The sequence below is a fragment of the Vicugna pacos genome, chromosome 5 (assembly GCF_048564905.1).
Source record: "Vicugna pacos chromosome 5, VicPac4, whole genome shotgun sequence".
Taxonomy (NCBI): domain Eukaryota; kingdom Metazoa; phylum Chordata; class Mammalia; order Artiodactyla; family Camelidae; genus Vicugna; species Vicugna pacos.
In genome coordinates this window covers 78,312,081-78,334,834 of record NC_132991.1, presented here as the reverse complement: position 1 = coordinate 78,334,834, position 22,754 = coordinate 78,312,081, and the positions used below count along the sequence as shown (strand labels likewise).

At 44.8% G+C, this 22,754-nt stretch overlaps 1 non-coding gene across 1 annotated transcript; it reads right to left on the bottom strand.

The window, feature by feature from the left end:
• Positions 1-311: 311 nt before the first annotated feature.
• On the bottom strand, positions 312-385 carry TRNAA-CGC (transfer RNA alanine (anticodon CGC)). Its single transcript has one exon. It is a non-coding gene; the product is annotated as a tRNA-Ala (tRNA).
• Positions 386-22,754: the final 22,369 nt, after the last annotated feature.

The window sequence follows — 22,754 nt, the reverse complement described above, 5'->3', positions numbered from 1 at the left end:
CTCTCCATTTCTAAATTTGTTATCTCAAGATTGCTATATAATGAAGTCATACAGTAGGAAAACTTTTGCAATTGCTTTTTCACATTCTGCATAATCCTCTAGAGGTTGATCCAAGCAGTTGTGTGTATCAAATGTGCATTCCTCTTTCTTGCTGAGTGGTTTTCCATCATATAAATGGATCACAATTTGCTTAACCATTCATGTGTTGAAGGACGTCTGGGTTGTTCCCAGTTTTTTTTTTTCATTTATTTATTATTGTTTTTTTTTTTAATTTTTCTAGGGGAGGTGTAATTAGATTTGTTTATTTTTAGAGGAGGTACTGGGGATTGAACCCAGGACCTCGTGCATGCGAAGCCCACGCTCTACCACTTGAGCTACACCCTCCCCCCTGTTCCCAGTTTTTGCCTATTACAAAGAAAGTTGCTATAAACATTCATTTTTGTGTGACTACAAGCCTTCATTTCTCTGGAGGAGATGCCAATTGCTGGGTCCTATGATATTGCATGCTTAGCAGTACACCTTTTAAAATTCTTCTCTAAAACTATTCCTGATGCATTTCTAGGAGTGTTCTGGGCTGGAAAGTGAGCAGAAGTAGAAGCTGGAAGTAGAAGGAGAGCGTCTTTGAGACATCAGTTCATGGAGCTGAGATGCTACCAAAACACACAGCCTGTGCCTGCACGGGATGGTGAAAGTGGACCAGGAGAAAAACCAAGTATGGAAGGCAGAACAATGGCCCCCAAAGATGCCCCTGCCCTAGTCCCCAGGCCCCTTGAGTTACATAGCAAAGAAGAATGAACGTTGCAGATGGAAGTAACGTTGCTCATCAGCAGATTCCAGATGGAAGAGTGCCCTGGATGATGCAAGCGGGGCCAGTATTCTCACAGGTTCCTTAAAGCAGAAGAGGAGACTCAGAGAATGATATGGCTAAAGAAGTGCCTTCAGAAGATTCAACGTTGCTGATTTTGAAGATGGGGAAGGCAACCATGAGCCAAGGAACGTGATGGCTCTAGAGAGAAAAGCAGTCCTGATTTTTCAGGCCAATGACTCTTGTGTCAGATCTCTGATTGCAGAACTAGAAGATAATAAATTCATGGTTTTTTAAGCCACCAAGTTTGTGGTAACTTATTACAGCAGCAAATGGAAAGCTAATACGTCAAGTGACCTCTCCATGGGTTTCAGCTTTCAGAGTTCACCACCTCTGCTACTGAACAGAGCTTGTCTTATGAGGGGGGAGAAGAAAGAACAGGGGCCTTCTCTCACGCTCAGTTCAAGACCCCTGGTCTCTCCATGTGTATCTACACACTTTCTGACTGTCCTTCCCCTTCCCACACCAGACATATCTGCTGTTCCTTTCCCCTGGACCACCCCCTACCTCCTCCCAGCCTCTCTAGGCTTTATCCCATTCCTCTCCCAACATCTAAGGACTCTGAGAGCCTCCATCCAGCAAACTCAAACCTCAGCCCAGTCTGACCCATGAAAAAGACTTAAAGAAGTTTTGGGATTTGGAACTTGTCCATCCACTAGGATCTAGCACTTAATTAATACAAGCCCATGGGCCTTGCCGATCTTACAGCCAGATACGACTCTGCAAAATCAGGCATTTGGTGTTTCATCAGCTTATTAATGAGCTGGGCTTTCCCCCACCCCCCGATAATGACCCTAGAAAGCAATGAGCCCAGAGTGTGGATAAAGGAGATCCAGAGAAATAGCATCAAAACAACCCTTTCATGAGGACACAAAATTGAAGTGACAGTTCCCTAAATGAGCAGTGCTTAAGTGAGGAGTGAATCAGAATCACCCAGAGAAATTTTTTTGACTTACACATACATTCCACCCTAACCATCTGCAAGCACACACAGTAGAGATTTTTCTCTACCTCACCAGAATTATCCTGATTTTACGAGGACCTAGCCTTGAGAGCTTAATCTGTGAGGGCATCAATACAAACCTAAACAATATGCAGATACATACCTACAAACCACCCCAAAACACACAAATACACACACTCACACACACACACATTTATAATTTGATCCACTATTTTACCATCTAGTTAAGCTTTGGCATGAAGCCAAAACTAAGAAGCTGGTCTGAGCAAGAAGATTTCTCTAATTAGTGGTCTCCCCCCAGCTAAGCCCTCTCACTGGAATGTGGCATTCTTCATCCTAGCCTGTTTCCCCATTTTATACATAGGGATGGACAATAGAAGTTAGGAGAAAAAAAAAAAAGGAATGGATGAATTGTCACAGCCCCAGAAATTTCCAGAGATACCAAAGAAAATATCATACTGACAACAAGACCTCTGGAACACCAAGAATACCTCACTCATTCATTTTACAAATATCTGTCCATCAAAGACATATGAAGTGTCATCCCAGTTCAGACAAAAGGTGCATGAGCCCAGTGCCACAAGCTCTCTGACCATATGCTGGAGCCAGCCATCATAGGCTGGGACAGTGGCACTTGACCAGTATCCCCCTGACCTTCACGAGTAAGGCACCACATCTGAATAAGTGCAATACTTGTTTTAGCTGCACTTGAGTATACACACTGGTAGGGCAGTGATGGTCACATGGTTCTTTGAGCTGACTCTGTTGTGTAACTCCATTTAGCAGGTACGGTTTGCCGTGTGTAAGGGGATTGTCTTAATCTGCTTATGCTGTCATAACAGAAAATCATAGACTGGGCAGCTTAAAGAACACACGTGTATTTTCCCACAGTTCTACAATCTGGAAGTTCAAGGTCCCCGTATGGTCGAGTTCTGGTGAGAACCTTCTTTCTGGCTTGCAGATGGCTGCCTTCTCATTAAGTGCTCACATAGCCTTTCCTTGGTGCCTGCACATGGGGAGAGAGAGAGAGAGCTGGTCTCTCTTCCTTTTCTTATAAGGACACTAACCCCCGTCATGGGTGCCCCACCCTCATGACTTCATCTAAACCCAATGACCTCCCAAAGGTCCCATCTCCAAATACCAACATATTGGGAGTTAGGGCTTCAACATATAAATATGGAGGAAACTCAAACACTTAGCCCGTAACAGGGACAGAGTTAAGTTCTGAGGAAGGAGTGTATGTTCAGTGGAACATGTAAGAACACACTGGAGAGAATGTAACAGAGTGTCAGGGTAAAAAAGAATTCTACTCATAAGGACCACAGCATTGAGAAGAACACAAGCCATTTATGAGAAGACTGGATGCTTTTACAGACACTGAAAGATATTATTATACTCCTGTTGGTGACTGCATTGAAGTCATTCATGGTTCACTAAGTGCTATCTTGAGATCTTTAATCACATCAAGTGCAAAAAGGCTGCTCAAAAATGTTCTTCTAGGACAGTCTACCCAAGCAATAGAAACAAAATCAAGAATAAACAAATGGGACCTAATTAAACTTACAAGCTTCTGCACAGCAAAAGAAACCATAAGTAAAACAAAATGACAGCCTACGGATTGGGAGAAAATTTTTGCAAATGAAACCGACAAAGGCTTGATCTCCAGAATATATAAGCAGCTCATAAGACTTAATAAGAAAAAAACAAACAGCCCAATCCAAAAATTGGCAAAAGACCTAAACAAGCAATTTTCCAAGGAAGAAATACAAATGATCAATAGGCACATGAAAAAATGCTCAGTATCACTAATTATCAGAGAAATGCAAATCAAAACTACAATTAGGTATCACCTCACACCAGTCAAAATGGCCATCATTCAAAAATCCACAAATGACAAATGCTGGAGAGGCTGTGGAGAAAAGGGAACCCTCCTACACTGCTGGTGGGAATGCAGTTTGGTGCAGCCACTGTGGAAAACAGTATGGAGATTCCTCAAAAGACTAGGAATAGACTTACCATGTGACCCAGGAATCCCACTCCTGGGCATATATCCAGAAGGAACCTTACTTCAAAAAGACACTTACACCCCATTGTTCATAGCAGCACTATTTACAATAGCCAAGACATGGAAACAGTCTAAATGTCCATCAACATGGAACATGTCTTTATCCAGATGACTGGATAAAGAAGAAGTGGTATATTTATACAATGGAATACTATTCAGCCATAAAAACTGACAACATAATGCCATTTGCAGCAACATGGATGGTCTTGAAGAATGTCATTCTAAGTGAAGTAAGCCAGATAGAGAAAGATAAATACCATATGAGATAACTCATATGTGGAATCTAAAAAAACCAAAACATAAATACAAAACAGAAACAGACTCATAGACATAGAATACAAACTTGTGGTTGCCAAGGGGGCAGAGGGTGGGAAGGGACAGACTGGGATTTCAAAATGCAGAACAGATAAACAAGGTTATACCATATACCACAGGGAAATATATACAAGATCTTATGGTAGCTCACAGTGAAAAAAAATGTGACAATGAATATATATGTATGTTCATGAATAACTGAAAAATTGTGCTCTACACTGGAATTTGACACAACATTGTAAAATGATTATAACTCAATAAAAAAATGTTAAAAAATAAAATAAAATTTTTTACAAAGTGCAAAAAGGCTGGAAGCCACCAATTTAGGGACAAACTCCTACTCTACTAACTTTATGTAGACTTTTCTGTGACCTACCTGGACCAGCTTTGGAAGATAATCATCTCCATAGAAGGTATTAATGACTCTGTAAAGTGTGTGTCCTTTTAAATTCTTTTATAAAATTACCTACTCCTTGCTTCTAGGGATGTTCCCTTCTTCTCATAGGGAAGTGTTGAAAATTATATCCATGTTTGTCTCATTCCAATGCTGGATTGCTTCATAAACATGCACCATGTATATAACTCCTCAGCCTCCACATTTTCAGCGTGAAGAATCCTCTGTAAAAGCAACCAGCATGTCTTCCATAAGCTGGATCATTGGGTGAGTCTCTTGATTGTTTTTACTTGAGACCCAGCCAGTAGCATGTTTTGGCACCACTGTTTGTATGCGGAGGGCAGGGCCATGACTTCTGGTTTCAATATCCTTCTTGACAGAGCTCAGCATCGTGTTGGCTTTCCTTCTGCCACACCTACTGGCCGTGTCTTCGGGAAACAGTCTGCAAAGACTCTTAGTTTCTGTTTTTAGGGCTGTAAAATTCCAATAAAAGTTAAAGAAGTCCTGCCTGACCCTAAAAAGTCACGGCAAAGAATTTCCCACCTCTCAAATATGTGTAGTGAATTTAACAGATTTTTTTTATTACAAAAGCAATACATGTTCACTGTCACAATCTGCAAAATAGAGAAAAAGCACAAAAGAAAGTAAAACTATTGTGTGTATCTGCATATAAATATTTTAACATATGAAGATCATACCATCTCTAACCTGCTTTTTGATATATCAATAAGACATGAACATTTCATCCTGTCAATTATGTACATCACTGCCAACATAATTTTTAATGGTAGTTGGCATACTACATCCTATGTATCATGATTTATTAAACCTATACTTCATTGTTGGCTATTTTGTCCATTTCTAAGTTTTCACTAAACTGTCCTCTTAAAAGTGTTGCATATTGATCCTCATCTATAATTCATTACAAAGGAAAAGGTTATCAAACATAATGTGATCCTTAAGCATGCTAATTTCATGATTGTGGACAAGTAGCTAATTGACTTCCGTTTAAGCCAATAACTGTGATAGGTGCAAGGAGAAAAATCAAAGGAAGCTAGAGAGACTCAAATGAAAGCCTGAAGATGGTGTTGCTCCAATGGATTTGGAGAAGTAAATGTAAGTACATCAACCAACTAAATGATTATTCATCAAATCTAAAGTGCATTCATTGTAAGATGCACCATTTCATTTGGGTGCCACTAAGGAAAGAAAAGAAGCCGCCAAAGCCATCATTTGTAACCAGCATTCAGCTAGTTCTGTAGACCAAAGGCTCAGGGAAGAAAGCCTTACCAAAGAGACGCTGGGCAGGAATCAGATCTGGGTTGGCAGGACTAATTGGGTGGCCAAGTGTAACGCAGTTTCACCCTAAAAGCGAGGTCTACGTTAGAACATGAGCCTCCAGATTTAACACACTACACTTTAATCATCACCTATTCACAGATTCCTGACTTCACCAGGTTGTTTTACCCTTCTGTACCTTTTCAAGAACAGTTCTCTCTGCCTGAAACACCCCTATTCGTCCAGAAAATGCGACTCAAGCCTCACTTCCTTGGGGACCTCCCCTGACTTCCCCTAGGCGGAGATGGAGCCACCAGCACCAAAGAAGGGGATCACTCTCCTTGGACCCACCACTGACTTCACATACCAGCTCCTGGCCCTCCCAGAGAGCCAAAAAGCTGGGCAAACGTAGAACCCACAAAAAGGTGCCTGGACACCAGGATCTTGTCTGATTGTCAGGACAGCTTCTCACAGCCTGGCGGCCATAACCTGCAGCACTGTAACTCTTAGCTGTTTGAAGACACTCCAAGGATTTCATGAGGCAGGCAGAGCCCCAACTCTGCGATGAGTTCTACTGACATTTTACTACACAGTTAACTTTACCTATGCAATGAAACCACAGAACTGGGGAGAGCGGTAGTCCCCTGCATTCTGCCAGTTTCCCCTCCCATCAAAGCAGTAAAAAGCCTCAACTTTCAGAGCACAGGCTGCCGAGTCTTGGCCTGTCCTCCAAGCTATGCTTGTAGACCCTCTGTCCTCACCTCTGCATCCCACAGCTTACTTCTCATCTCCAAGGCTCACTCACTAAAGTTCAAATCGCTCAGTTTGTTTTTTTCACAAAAAGCAAGCCCTGCCTTAGGAATAAACTGTGCACAAAGCTTGGGCCTGCAGACAGCTCTCCCACTAATCCCAGAGTTAAGATCTCAGACTCCCAGTGTACTCAGCTGCCAGGCTGGCAGGATCATTTCAAATTCCTTTTGGCGGGAAAGGGAAGTTTCTATTTGGAGACTTGGCTAGAAGCAGATCAGTTGCATTCCTCAGGACCTGCAGCAATTTAGGAACTACGCTGTTTAACTATTTTATGCCCACTCCCTTGTGGCCAGCAGTAGTCCTAGGCACACCATGTTTTAATGAAGAATTTGCCTAGGAGTTTCTGGAGGCCGGGAGCCATGTCTTTATTGTTTTCGAATGCATGGTGCCTGCAGCTCTCAACAGGTATTTGTTTAAATGAACGAATGCATGAATGAATAAACAATCACTGAGGTTGATTCAGATTGGGTATAATTTACCATCTCTTAAAGAGTTCTGGGCACTGAAGGCTGAGTTAATCATGTCATACCCTCCTCCGCTGTGTACCATCCTCCTGTGACTACCTCTCCTTGCAAGCTGCTTCTCTCTGTCCATTGGTTTCTTTCTCTGTTCCTTTTTCTCACTGTTCCCCATTCCCAGACTCTCTCCAGCCCCCAACCAAGCACACGAGGGTTAAATAAACAAACCACCTACCCACATAAAGTTTGTTCCAAAGATGGCTTCATATGCTAGTAAAGTCACTTGGCAAAGTTAAACAGCTGAAGAGAGATTGTGCAGACAGTGCAAGAATGCAGGAAATAAAACAAGACAGAAGGCAAAGACCTCCAGGTTGAAGTCTTTGGAGGACAGCCCAGCCTTGGCTGCCCCACCACTTCATTTCCTGGGGCAGCAACCCCTAAAGTTATCTGGAGCTCACATTAAGGAGTCTTCTCTTTTGGGGTACCAGTGATCTTTCTCCATGCCATTCCCATAGTCTTCCTTCTTCTCATCAGACAGCATTCCATGACTCAGCAATCTAGGATTTTCATCTCTGAGGGTGGACTTTTGTCTGTGTCTACCAAGTGCCAATCACCAGAGCTATCAGTCAGGATGGACAGGCAGATTATGCTCTGTAACAACCCCCAAACCTCAGAGGCTTAAAACAACACAGACTTGTTTTATGCCACATGTGCATTGCAGATCTGCTGCAGGACTTCACCTCTCCTCCCTCCAGGATCCAGTCTGAGATGATCCAGGTCACCATCATCTCAAACATTATCAGTATCAGTGACAGAGGGTGAAGGGGAAAGAGCATTGTGAATATCATTCCCACAGTAGCTTTTAAAGCTTCTAACAGGAAGTGAGACTCATCACTTCCAGTCACATTCAGCTGGCCAAACCGAGTCATGGGCCATGTCTGGATCCAAGTGGGCAGGGAAGGATAACTCTACCCCAAACATGTAAACATCCCTAAAGACCACCACAGACTGTGTCTTCCATGGAGTTGAGGATCGATTAATCTGCTTGACAGGGGGAAAAAACTCAATTAGTTGCCCCCTATGGTAAGGGTAGGGAGAAGACCTTTGTCTTACAGAAAGTAGGTAAGACATAGGCATGATAGTGAGAAGGCAAATGAGCATCGAATTGTTCTACATAAAAGAAAAATGAGCCCACGGGAAGGTCCAGGAGTCCTGAGTGGGTGAAGGAAGCTTGGACTCTCTTTGGGGCAGGAAAACGGAAACAAAAAGGGAGCGTTTGTAGAAAGAGAGAGAAATAACACAATAGCCACCAGAAAGAGAGCGGAGATGGTTAGGGTTTAGAATGTTTTGCTATATGGGAAGGAATATACCCTCTCTGGGCATCTCTCCTGCTTTAGGAGTGTGATTTGATGGTTTTAAAAGCGACAACGTGCTGAGGCTGGTCTCAGGGCAAACACAAGACAAGGCCAGAGCTGCCAAGGAGGCCCGTCACTGTCTACAGGCCAAAGTCAAGTTTCATTTCGTTTTGTTTTCTTGATCTGGCTCCAATGTACCTATCCTTTATCCTACACTGGGACCAAGTGCCTCTCCAGGGGCGCTACACTCTACCCCCTCCCCACAACGTGGGCTGCTTGGCAGGTCCCACCCTTAGACCTTCCTTCTTACTATCTTACCCACCTCCTAAGCCCCAGTCCCAAGGTCCACTTCCCATCTCTCCATCTGTCAAAATCCTCTCCTCTCTTTAATCTACATCTCAAAGGCTATTGTTCCATTGAAACATAAGATGAGGTTCTCACTCCTCTCGGTGCCACGGCCACCCCTTCCACAAAAAAAAAGTCAATACTAAAATTACTGGTTGGCACACTCTCCCCTAAAAGACTGTGAGACTCTCAAGGGCTGGGGGTAATTTCTACTTAGATTAATTTTTTGTCCCCACCCCTTATCCCAGGTTGCAACATGAAGTAACAACCATGATGACATGTAGTAGAAACATGTGGTGGACTACATTCATCAAGCCCTTGTGGGTTGGCTCCTGTGCTCAGAGCTTAAAGACGTCATCTTTTTATCTGTACAGCCATCCTGGAGAGTGCTTTTAGCCTTACTTTAGAGATGAAAAAATAAGAGGCCCAGAGAGAGTAAGCAATCAGCTTCAAATCACACAGCTCTGGTGTCAAAATGACCTCAGTTTGAACATCTTTCTCCCTACTTAATTTCAGCGGTCTGTTGCTTCTTTAAAGTTCTGAGCACATGCTGCTTAGCAGTGGGGCTCAGCCTTCATCTTAAGCCTTTCTGATGCCAAAGGTTGTGCTTTGAAACTTGACCTTGTGGAAGAGACCATCTATCTGTTTCTGAGCCATTGGCCTTTACTTCCAGGTCAGTACATTTCCAGCTTCACAAATGATAGATATGGCCAAGTGCCTGACATACACTGGGAGGAGTGACAAACACACCTATGGACCCAGACCATAAAAACTTCCCACGGGGTCCTCATGGTCCCTCCCTCTCCTCACTCCCACCACCATGTGGTTACAGTATCCACAGGGGACTCAGAGCTGTAGATAAGAAGAGCCACTGGATGGATAGTGACTTCATGGAGCTGAGTCTTCCCACCCCCACCGCTGGCGACGCCACCCCTCCTGCCCCAGAGATGTGCACAAGAAATCAGCGTATCCTATGCAAAGTCATTGAAGTCTGAGTACAGACACTTAAACAGTTCACCTAGCCTGACCACAACAGTGCCCCATAGGTGGCTGATTAGAAAGAGATTATTTGGGGCGACAGTGAGATGGCAGGAGCTGTGTCAGCAGGGGCAGGGAGAGGTTCCTGGGGATGCTTAGAGAAGACTCAACATCCATTCCATGCCTTGACCACGCACCTGGAGGCCAGGGTGCTGACTAGTCTGAATGAAGGAGCTGGACAAAAGATGAAGGAAAGGCAGAAAAGGGCTGAGCCAAGTTCCCAGGAGCAGGGAGAGACAGAAGACATGCCTCGGAGTCCTCAGAGCAAGTCTATAGTGTTCACAGGAACCAACAGGAGCAGCTGAGGGCAGCTACAAAGAGGGAAGGCCCCCAACGAGAAAGAGAAAACTCACATGGCCGGCCAGCGTGGCGGGCAGCCCGGGCAGCCCAAGGCTTCATTTGAGACCTGGCCCAGCTCTTTCTCCAGCAGCCCTCTGCAACATGAGCTGGCATCATGTCCTGGCAGCTGGTTTCCCACTGCCCATTCTCTTTCTCCCTCTTCTTTCTCTGAAATCTTCTCTCCCTGCCACCACCCACCTCCTCTTAAGTCACTGCCCTAGGGAGAGAATGATAGTCCCCTGGGGCAAAGAACACCCTAAACCTGTAAGCAGACCATTCCTCTGTCCCCCCACATACACTCTGTCCTGCTTATTTGTATGTCAATACCCAGAATGCCTTGTTGGTCCATGCCAGAGCCATTAGACATGTCAGACAGTCGTTGCCAGTGTCTGGAGCCTGGAATTGGCAGAGTTAGATGTCCCTCAAAGGGCAATGTGTTTGCTCTCATGCCAGCTGAAATTGGGAATGAGCTGCTTCGCCTGCAGCCTCGGTCCCCTTGACAGGGTTCTGCTAGCATGGTTTAAGTTGGCACAAGGCAAAAAGAAACCCAGCTTCAATAAGAAACGATTTTTAAAGAAACGATTTTAAAACGATTTTAAAGACCAGCTTTCAAGGTCTCCACACTGCTCACCAAGTCCATCCACCAACACAGACCTTCCACATTATCTAGCTCAGCCCAGCCCTCAAGACTGTGGCTTCTCTCACCATCACGGGCGGCAAGAGAACTTTTTACAATCCAGACTTGGAAGTCTACCTCTCCTGCCATAATTTCAGTTACAGCAGCTTCCTCTTTGGGGTCAGAGAGGGCAAGCAACTTGCAAAAACAAAAAAAAAAAAGAAAAAAGCACCCAAGCCTGATGGACCCCCAGCCTTGGACCTAGGGTCTCGGAGTTCCCTCGAGCTACTGCTCAAGAGGTATCAGTCCATAGCTCCAGAGAACAGCCTGGGGAAAGCTGCCTCCCTGGCGTCACAGGGGAAGGAAAGGCAGGCGTCAGATGGGAACAAGCACCAAGAAAACACCCAGAGAATAATCATAAGAGATGACGCTGAAAGTGTGCGTGGAAGGTGGGCAGAAAAGGGTGGATATTAAAGAAGAATAAGAAAAACAGCAAACAGGACACAACTTCATGTTCTGCCTCATCCAAAAGGCTTCTTTGTGCATTTGGAATTAGACACATCTGCTCCTACTCCTGCAGGAATATAAAGCACACCATCCCTGACTCAGATATTTGGTAGCTCGGTGACCCATTCATTCAGTCAGACCCAATGTGCTTACTCTGTGTCTGACACCATCGTGGTAACTGGGGACATGCCAATGAAAGATTTGGCCTCTGCAAGATGGTACCTGCATATGCCAGTGTGGCCAGCAAGCCCCTTTCCTCCCTGCCTCGTGCTGTGACTGCCTTCTGGGTGTCAGGAATGGATCCCCCAGAGTCTTCCACGCTCCCTTGTCAGGGCAGCAGTGGGCCCAGTAGCACAGGGGTAGAGTGGACATCGAAGTCACACTGCTCACGTTCAGAAGTATGTTCCGCTGCTTTTCGAGCTGGGCGATCTTGGGCAAGTCCCTTGTCTCCATGCCTCAGCTTTCTCACCTGCAAAATGGAGCTAATAACAGAACTCCCTCATAGAGTTGAGATGAGGACTGAATGAGTTAACACTCATATTGCTCTCAACACAGTGTCGGATGCACATCAAACCCTCCATAAACACGAGCCATTGTTATCGCTGCAGCTGGCTGCACATAGTAACAAAGTCACTGCCAAGCTTCAGGGAGCAGCAGCCAAGGCCACAGACCTGAGCAAAACTAAATGATTTTTACAAGAAACTAGACCATGAATTTGGCTTCCTTGCTTGGGGTGCTAACCAGATAAGTATAAGAAAATGAGCACTTATCACAGGGATAGGCCAAGGGGTACATTGATTATTGGAATGATGATTGGCTAGGAACTGAGGAGAATTTCAGATTGAAACATTTGTCCAGAAGGCCTGTTCCTGCTCCCTGGCACTCAGCCACCACATGGCTGTGGGGAGAGGGTGGGTGAAGTAGAAAGGGAGACACAGAGAAACTTCTGAGACAGTGCTAGGGCCCAGACCCACAGGTCAGGGGGCCTTACATGAGGCCCATGTTTCTCCTTGGAATGAGAAAAGTGATGCGTGGACCATTGTTAAATGTTTCACAGCCTTGACACCACCCTTTCCTTGGTGTCTTCCCACCTGCCCTCCCCCATCCCAAACCTCAGGGTGGGGTCAAAGACAGAGGGATTTGGAGAGCTGAGCCCCAAGTCCCAGGAAAACTCCTTTCTCTGTTCCCCAGGATTAGAAGATTAGGAGGAGAACAAAGGAGCAATTCACCAGTGGATTCTGCAATTCTCCCACGTCCAACTCAGCACCCGCTGAGTTCCCACAATCTCAAGTGGCTGGAGAGAAGGTGGGACCAGCTGGCTGGCCTGAAACAGTGTCTGTACAGCGTCCTCGCCTAGAGACACTTTAATGTCTCCTGGGCATGTAGCTTGGGGTAGAAGGGAGGAAGGGAATGAGTGTGTGTGCGTGTGTGTGTGCATGTATGTACAACAGTATGTACAAAATCAGAGGTGAGGGAGCTAGGTACTGAACCAGAAAACTTTCCATAAATCTTCTATTCAGAAAAATGCCTGGTTCCCACCCAGTTTCCTTAAATCCAGAAGACAATGACCAGGAAAATGACGGCTGTATGACTGACAACCCAACCCCACCTCCAGCACACACACACTCTGCAAAAGACACATTTTGAAACTTTGGGAAAATTGAGAGAGGAAAAACTTCCCACAATTTCATTATGGGTAGCATTTTGGGTATGTTTCTTTCTGTTTTTTCCACTATGTATCTTTTAAATTATATGTATCTATTATCCAGTTCACACTCTCTCGGGTCCTGTGATGTCTTCTCATTCTTAAGATTATACCACAAGCATTTTTCCGTGTTGCAACAAGTTCTCCCCATCCAGCTTTCTCTCAGGCTGGAGCCTAATGTGAGGGCTGATTGTTGAATGAGTTCAAGACGATTCCGAAGGAGACCGAGGGAGACCCTGGGGTTTGCGTGTGTCAGCTCACACAAGGCCTACTTCCAAATGCAATATGGAAGGCACACTCTTCTCAGTTGCTTGACAGCCCAAATAAAATAAGCAGAAAGCAATGAAAACTGAAGCTGTGAAGGAAATTATGCTGACTATGAAGATAATTACACGCTAAAATGGATTAAAGTTCCCTGCATCTTTCTGTCCAGGGTGAATTGTGGTCACTTCTTTCTAGATGCCAACAAATGCACACAACGTGGGTCCTCTTACCAAAAGGGTTTAGTATTTGAGTGTTCTTAATGGATCTTTTCCTCCACTCCTGTTTTCCCATGTAAAATAAATTCACATGCATCCTCATTTCCTAGAACCCAACCCTCTCACCTCCTAAATATCCAAACCGTCTCTTCCTCATTTTCTCCAGACTGGGCGTCTTCCAAATAGGTGGTGTGTAGGGAATCCTGAAAACACTTCTTATCCTTGGGAAATGGGGATTGGTTGGCAAAGGTAACTTTCAGCAAGGGCTTTCATATCCTGTTTCACGAGTACTTAGGCTCTGCTTCTTTTTCTCTAGACAGGGATGCCAGAAAGGGGTTTGATGCAATGTCTGAAGCAGGAAAAGTGTGTGGGTTAAACAAGGAGATGTTTCTTAGACGGAGCAGATATTGCTTCGTTTAGGGGATGAGTATGAGGTGAAAGTCCATGCAGGTGCAGGAGCAGAGAAGCTCCCAACCATAGCTTGTAGGTTAACACATCCTGCTGCTCACCTCCCCACTCTGGTCCATAGAGACCAAGACCTTCCTCATCCTCCAGTCTCCAGAGAGGTGTCAGCTATCACCAGCTGGGTCCAAAAGGACAAAAGACCCTCGCTCTGTGGGGTCCTCCCAGAGGAAGCCTCTTGTTGCTCTGGCACAGTTTTGCTATGACCCACAGAGCTTGAGAAAGAATGAAGATGGGAGTGATCACTGTTTGGAAGAAAAGAGTTTTCTTCCTAAGTTACTTGCCTAAAGGCCTGGGATGGGAGGAGAACGGAGAAGAATTTTTTGCTGGTTACGCAATTATCATTAGAGGTTTCAGGTATTGACTGATACCATTAACAATCGGCACCTGCCCCCTGCCTTCTTTGGAGAATCCATTCCTCATTTGGCTTCAGCCTTTGATGTCTGGGTTCTCAGGCCCCTCATCCAGCTGCTCATGGGGAAAGGCCCTCCTGACTAAGAATGAGCAGGAGGCGGGGAATGAGAGGCAAAGGAGCATAGACTCTGTATCATGAAAGCTCAAGTCAGAGTTAAAGAGAAAAGCCAGTGTCATCTCCGACTTACAGAGCAATTAATTTGGAAAGATGCTGTTGCGAGCCCTGAGTGCTTGATAAGTGAGACACAGACACAGTGGGGAGAAGGAGCTGGTGATTGTTTCAACTAATTTTTAAAAGTCACAGCATACCAATAGTTGGAAAAAGAACCTCAAAGTTCATCTCGAAAAATCCTCCTTCTGCAGATGAAGGCATCCAGGTTCACTCAGCCAAAGTGGTCTGCCCAAAGTTTGGACCAGAGCCAGGGCTGCAGTCACCGTGTGTTTAACCCAGCTCTAGGGTCTTTGCGTTGCTCCATGTTCCCATTCACACCCCGAGCATACAAGCTCCCCTACTGCCGTGCACAGCGTCACAACACATCTCGCTTTGGAGTGAGGATTATTATCCACTGTGCTGCCTTGATACTTTTTGTAGAGTCGGATGCCATGCAGCAGGGGGCAAAGCGTGCAGAGTGGCAAGCAGGATATCAAGTCTCTAAGGGAGTTTTCAGGAAAGAGGCAACAGGCTGAGAAATAAAGAGCAAAGACCCCAGAACATTTGAAATGGGGACGATTACGAGCTTATAGTGATACCGGAGGGAAAGTTGAGAATGCTTCTGTTCTAGGCAGAGTCACAAATGAAGAATTTGTGTTCCGTGCTCCCAAGTCCCCTTATCTCTACCTTTTCCTCTCCCGGACCTCAAGCTCCTCTTCTTCATAAGCAACATTTTCTTCCAGGAAAGAAGCTAATAAGCACACACACTGAAGCAGAACTGACCAAAAATTCCCTTAGGCAGATTCCATAAGATGTCAGAGGTAGAAGGGACAAAGATTAACATTGTCAAGCTAGCCTGAAAAAAAAAAACAATGCTTTTTAATCTAGAAGTCAAATAATAGGTATCATCATCACCTACATCATGGACCAAGAATGTAAATCTAAGCACTGATCAGCCTGCCTGGCAGGGAGCAAGCTCTCAGCAGAGGCCTGGAACTCAGGAGTTACCCCAACTCTGCACCCCTTCTCAGAAGAGTTTGGCCTGTGGAGGTATTTGCAGGATCAAACATTCTTTTATGATTTTGTGTGTGTGTCCTTTCAGGATGCTCTGCCGCAGGCTTCACCTCTCGTCACCCTAAGGATTTGGAACCATATCCTTTCCAAGAGGTTGTTGTCCCTTCTCTACTGGAACTCAGAGAGAGCCAGGATGGGACAACATGTCCCTCTCCTTTCTCTTGGCCACCATAGGACTAATACTCCAAACTGCAGCTATATGAACATTTCTTTGTTAAAGAATCTGGGAAAACTAAAAAGGGAACAGTCATTTTATTGGACAGACTTTGAGTGAGCTGTGAACATGGACTCTCTCAGCTCCCAAGGGAAGGCATCTAATCTTCAGGCTTTGACAAGGAAGAGATCATCTGTGCAAGTCCACCACGCTGCACAAGTCCCAGGAGAACCTTTCACACAACAGCCTATGGGATGGCTCCCTTGTGCAGGGCCTGGCCTAAACAGCTAGAAAGACAGCTTTGCCTCACCCCTATGTTGACACCCTCTGCACTCAGATTATTCACATGGCCTCAGACGCCCACTTCTTCAAGTCTCTGTGTCCTAAATGCTACTCTCCTTCAGGAACCCTCTTCTCCTTTCTGTGCAAAGAGATGCTAACCCCCTAAGTCATTCCTACGTTTTACTGTCTCATGTACAACTATAGATACAACCACATGGTCAACATCAGTGTGTGGTCATCACTGAGTCTCAAAGATTGCAGAAGAATGGGCTCTAGCCCTGTTAGTCCTGTAACCAAGAGTGAATGTGGACCCTCCAATTCTCCTACCAGGGAGAGCTGTCCCAAGATAAACAGTAAATGGAGGAGAGAATAGAGTACAATTCAAACCACAAAGCTCTAGATGGTCAATGAGTACCCATTATTGTGTGACAAGCATTTGGTTTCTCTGGAGCTCTCTCCTGTGGACAGCCATGCCTACAAAATGACTGCCCCAGGGTTTATATGCTTCTGCATCTAATTGAAAGACCCTAATAATAACCTGTATGATTCCCCAGATAGCAGATCCTCTCTTGAATGCACGCATTCTCAAGTGGGGTTTTATCATTGTAAAAACTGGTTCTTGGGGGGATGAAAAACACCTTAGATATGGCAATGATTTGCAGGCTCCAAAGGGTCACAGTACATAAACAAATAGATTACACGGCAGAGGAGGGGAAATGATTAGGAAACCAATGCTTAAAAAGGCTCCTTAGAGGAGCAATGATGAGAAAAAGTTGGGAAACATCCCTCTCATAGAAAAGGGAGTGAGATGAGGGAAAGCTGCCAGTTCTAACTGCTGTGATAGTTAACACCATCATCATCACCATCATTAAAAACATTCTGTATGCATGCCCAAAATTAATCCTCCTAATAATCTTAAGGGTAAGGACTATTATACTCATTTAAGATGATGAAATGGTTTTAGAGGTATTGTCCAAGCCCACACAGCTAGTAACTGGCAAAGGCATGATTCCAAGCCAGTTCCATCTGACTCCAAAGTCCAGGGTCTCAACCATCTTAGAATGCTGACTGCATGGTCAGTCCAGCAGAGGGGAGGCTGGCAACAGAGCAGCCCATGTCTAGATTCCACCATCTACTCCACCACCCTGAGTCTACCTGTAAGACCATGGAGGACAGTTAAGTTCTAAGAAAGGAGACAGACGGTCTGGGAAAATTCTGGGTTGAGTTGAGAATGAGGAGGGAGGGAGATGGCCCCACGGTCCCCTCAGTCTGCCTCCTCTGCCTTTGGGACCAGGATCCTGGAACCTGGGACAAAGAGAGATGTGAGGAGGGGGAGGGTGGTCCCTGCTGTGTGCTCAGCAACTACTGCTGAAACCCCAGTGTGGGGCTGCTGCCAAGCCCCAGAGATGGGGTGACCTCTATGCAAACAGAACTTCCCCAGGCAGCTCTTCTGCAAATATAAACATGGACTCACCACGTGACGGGTTCAACCAGTTCATGTAAACAGCAAAAGGAGAAAAAAATTCAAGGGAAAAAAATATGCTCCAACCAGACGAAGCAGGGTATGTAGCTTTGTGACTCAAAGAGGGGAAGTTCAAGAGCTGAAGGGCACAGAACTCCTTGGGCCTGCAGGAGGGCCACAGGTGCTCTTCCAAGCTGGGCACAGGGAGCTGTGATCCCTTCACAGAGTGGGAAATCTTTTGTCAGGGCAGAGGAAATGGGCTGCTTTTCCCAGGTATCTGAAGCATATTGGGTTAGACTTCCATGGAAAACAGAGGGCACTCCTGAAGCAGAAGGGCCTATAGTTAGACCTTAGAAGGACTTCCCCATTGCCAGGTGCCTTCGTGGAAGGAAGGTGCCTCAAGAGGTCCATTTAAGCTTGAGGACAGCCAACGGCCTACAAGCAGGGGGATGGATGGAATAAACTCTCAACAGCACGCCACTCCTCCCTACCCCTACTCCCCCAACCCTACTGTTGGTGCTGGCAAAGAGGATGCTTTCCTCCCATGGCCCCGTGTTACCTGTAAGAATGCCAGCAGAGTATCTGGGTTTGTTTTGTTTGTTTGTTTGTTTGTTTTTCAAATAATCCATACTGCCCCCGTGAAAAGAGCCAGCTCTCCAAAGCATCTGCAAATACCACACTCTCCTGGGCCAGAAGAGTTTTGACGATACTCCATCTTGGTCTTTCCAAGACACCCATTACCCTGAAATAAGCCAGCCAAGGAGGAGGTTGGCAGATGGACCTCATGGATAGTAGGGGGCAGGATGCTGTACACCGCTGTTGTGGCCTCCCCAGCCTTTCCAAAAGAAACCACAGAGCTCTAGGCTGCCACCACAGTCGGGGCAGTCAGAAGTCTCTGACTCTGGACTGAACCAAGAGTTCTGTGGGTCCTGCTCTAGGCCCTAGCTCTGTGTTGGGATTCATCCAAACACCTACAGCCTCCTCTGGCATACAGGGGACTCAAGGACCCACCTGGCCCACCCGGGAACTGAAATCACGCTGAAATTCAGTTCAGCACAGGAATGGGGGGGTGGGGGACAGGAGGAAGAAGACTGAGCAGGCATAGCTTGGAGGAGACTGGATGAGTCTAGGAGGCAGTATAAAAACGGAATAAGGACAGGTGGATTTCAGTGCTTTAAAAGCAACAAACCCTATGTGTGTAACTTATCATGCACATTTACTTTCATATTATCATATGTAGGCATGTAGGGCTATCTATATGGGCCAAATCAATAATAGATTAAGTCCTGTAACAACAGAAGATATTTGGGGCAGCCCAGTCCCATGAACTCCTAGCTCCACCACATCTTATCTGCACGACCTTGGGGAAGTAACATGACTTCTCTGTACCTTGGTTTTAAAATGGGATTAATAAAAGTACATATCTCATAGAGTAACTCTGAGAATTAAATGAGTTAATATTTGTGAAGCTCTTAGAACAGTGCCTGGCACATGAAGTATTATTAGCATTTGTTAAACACACATAGATGCAAATGAATTTGCTTAGTATTTCATGCCCTGTGACTCCTCACCCTATTCTTTCTTTTTTCTTTCATTTATTTACTCAATAAATATTTATTGAGTGCCTACCACATGTCATGTTCTGTGCTGATACTGCAGCTGTAAAAATGAGCAAAAACCACCATGGCCTACCCACTCTTGAGGCTCAGAGTCTTAATGTCTCCCTTTCTGTTGAAGTTTTTCTCCAGGCACCTCCAAATCCATGTCAGGTTAAACCAGCCCAGCCTGGATCACATCTTGCCTAGGGGCACACAGCCATGAATGCAGGATCTGAAAAGGAAAATTGCTTGTGGTTTTACAGCTGTCCCAGCCTTGTGCACAGGAGGAAAAATTGCTGGAGTCACTGGAATGAGCTCCAGTGTTTGGAATGCAGATGGCACAAACCCAAGTTGAGCTGGGGTGGCAGGTTCAGTAGACTGCCCTGCTCAGCACCCATTCCAGCTTCTAGCTGACCTTCCTCTACTACAGAGGCTGAAACCCCAAAACCTACATGTCTCAGATGCCCAAGCAGTTAAGGTTTAGGATTCAGTTTAGGATGTACTAACCATACACATTTATTCAAGACTTTGACTCGGAATCAAGTTATGGAGGAAGAGAGAACCAGTATGGTATATCCATTTAACTGGAGCAGACTGGAGGAAAGATAGGGGGTGACAACAGCAGCCAGCTGTGGCCATGTCGGCTTTCTGATCCCAGCAGAGGCAGCAACTCCCAAGGGGGGCCCAATTCTGCAGCATGGTTTGGGGAGTCGTTCCTAGAAGCTCAGCCTAAAATATTTTTCTTCAGCCCTCCCATTTGGCCCATGACAGCCCATCTATACTTCTTAGTAAACCCTTTTCAGCCTGTACTAGCTGGAATGGATTCCATTTTTGGCAACTAGAAGTAGAAGTTATCTAGAACTGACCATCTCTAACAAGGTAATTATGGTTGAATGGAAGCCTAAACCTAATGAGAAAATTCTATTTCCTAAGGTGCTGAGAAGGAAGACATCAGTTTCCCTAATCTTTGGTCAGCACCAACAGCAAGACCCAGCATGAGATTCAGCAAATCCCTCCCAGGCATTTGTCTTTATAGTAAGTGTCCCGGCTCACCAGGTAGAGAGCAGTTTGGAAGGTTTTAGCTGCATAGGCCATGATGAATTAGTAGACAAAGAGGAGATGTGTATAGCACCATATTCTTTCTCACCCTAGCCCTCAGTCCCTGCCCCAGGGTTTTTGCTGGGTTTTTGCAGGGTTGTTCTATCTTCTGGGAAGTGACTTTCTATCACGTTCCCCTATTCTATCTTCTTTGCAGCACTTACCAATTATTTTATTGATCTATTTGTGTGTCTATTATCTGTTTTCCCCTATTAGAGCATAAGCTTTTGGAGGTCAGGAGATCTGAATTGTTCACACTGAGTCTCCAGACTGCAAAAGATGCCTGGCTCATAGTAGGGCCTCCAAACAAATTTGCTGACTGACTAACTTGTTCACTGACTTTCATTCCTCAAACCTACTTCCTAAAGGCCCAGGCTTTGGGGTATGAATTAAATCCCAAGGACATCTTGAGAACAGAAGACTCTCATGTGTTAAAACCTAGAGGTCAAAGGCAGGGAATCCTCCCCCTCCTTGAGAAATAAGTTAAATCAGATGGAAATAAATTTAATCTTCTCCTTCTCCCTTTATTATTCTAATTGGTTTAAATTTGTGGCAACTTTTCAGGATTCTCACAACAGAAAGCAACTCATGTTGCATTGGTAGCCCAGAAAGTAATTATCCTGTGGTTTTATTCTAATACACTAACAGAGATTCTCTTTGACTTTGAGGACCCCTGAGAGTAAAAAAGTAAATAATCAAGATTAGAAAATGCTTCTTTTCATACTTTATGCTTTTTTAAAAAAAATTAAAAGCTGTGATAAAATGATTAAGCATGACAACTATCTTTCTTTTTTTAGTTAAAAAAGAAAGTGTGATTTAGAGTACAATGTAAGACATGAATAAATAGAAGCAAACATTTGAACACAACTGGGTATCTCATTCGCTGACCTTTAACTGGTTTCAAATATTTCTGAATGCAGTCTTGGTTTTATTCCAGAATTGAGTAAATTAAACTCTTTTTGATTATCCTAACTTGGACATAAAGTCTCCCCAGGGCTTATCCCAAGTTTAGTGTGCTTTATGTCTTTGTAGCAGTTTTTTTTATTTTGTTAAAAAAAAAAAAGTACAAGGAGCTTCTACCCAGCTTTGATCTCTTTCTAATAAGAAAGACCTTTAGTATCCTACTTGCAATTTATTAGAGAAAAGTCAAATTTGTCCTTTTAAGTCGCCAAGCTCTTTTCCTTCTTCCTTTCCCACTTTGCTGCCCACCAAAAAGAAAGGAAAAATCAGACAAATGTTTTTCAGCTTCTGTACAACCTCATTTTGAAATTTCCAACCCTAGAAGTACTTATAAATTTGCATATAGTCAATCCTGCCCTCCAAGGAAATATCTGCTGTAGACAGAGGTTGTCCTGTTAAGAAAGGCATCAATTATTGCCCCTTGACACCATTAATTTTAAACAGGCAAGAATGTTCTTTTCAAAGGTATGAGAAGTAATTTCTCTACCATATTTACATCCCAACCATTGCACCCAAACTTATCTGCAAGATCCTTTGAAAATACTCAATAAAGTAACAAAATAGAGACTGGAAAAACTGTCAACAGAAGGAGACGATATTGGGGACAGTCACCCAGGTGCCACAGGTGCCTCGGGCGCCTCTTGCCCCATCCGTCCCTCTTTGTTCTCAATTTAGTGGTATGGATATGGGGGTAAAAAACTCTCCTCTGTCCCAGGGCTCTGAAGTTTAATCCACCCCTTGTCAGGCAGTGGAGCAAACTTTCCCAGCTGTCACCATGAGTCAGTTCACCCGAACAGATGTTGACAGTTTGGTTTACAAAGAAGAGAGCTAGAGGAGGGAGGAGTGGGGGCTGGAGAATATGGAAGGGAAGGCAGTGTTGCTCGAGGAGTCTGGCTCTCAAAGGACTCTCCGTGTCTGCAAATTCCATGGCGTCCCTATTTCTAATCTGTCTCTCACTCTGCACCAGACCATCTATACGCGGTGAACTTTCTGTTGTACAGCTTCAGTTCTCTGCTATCTCATCCTTCTCATCCCCATTCTTCCTTCTTAGTGGTTCCTCAGGCTTTGAGAAACCTCTGAGGATCATCTTAATACAGTGGTTTATAGATTACACCGAACAGTAAAATATCCTCCAAAGTTTGGGGCCAACAGGGGAATGCTGGCTTCTCATTTTCCAGTTGTGACTTATAATAATAAACATATATTTGGTCTTTGTCCACATTTCTGGCACAGAGCTCCTAAAATTCTTGAAATTTCCTGAGAGCCATAATGATGTCTTGTGTTATGTTAATGAGGTGACACTTGGAAAGCCTCTAAGGATGGGGGCTGGTTGCCTGGAGATCCAACCCTGGGATTAGAGGGTTGGAACTCTTAGTCCCACCCCCTTGGCCTCAGGGGAATTGAAAGAGAGGCTAGAGGTTGAATCAATCACCAGTGGCCAATGGTACACTCAATCATGCCTATATAATGAATCCTCCATATAAACCCAAAAGGACAGAGTTCAGAGAGTTTTGAGGTTGGTGAACATGTGTTGATGCAGGGAGAGGGGCTTATGCACAGGGAATG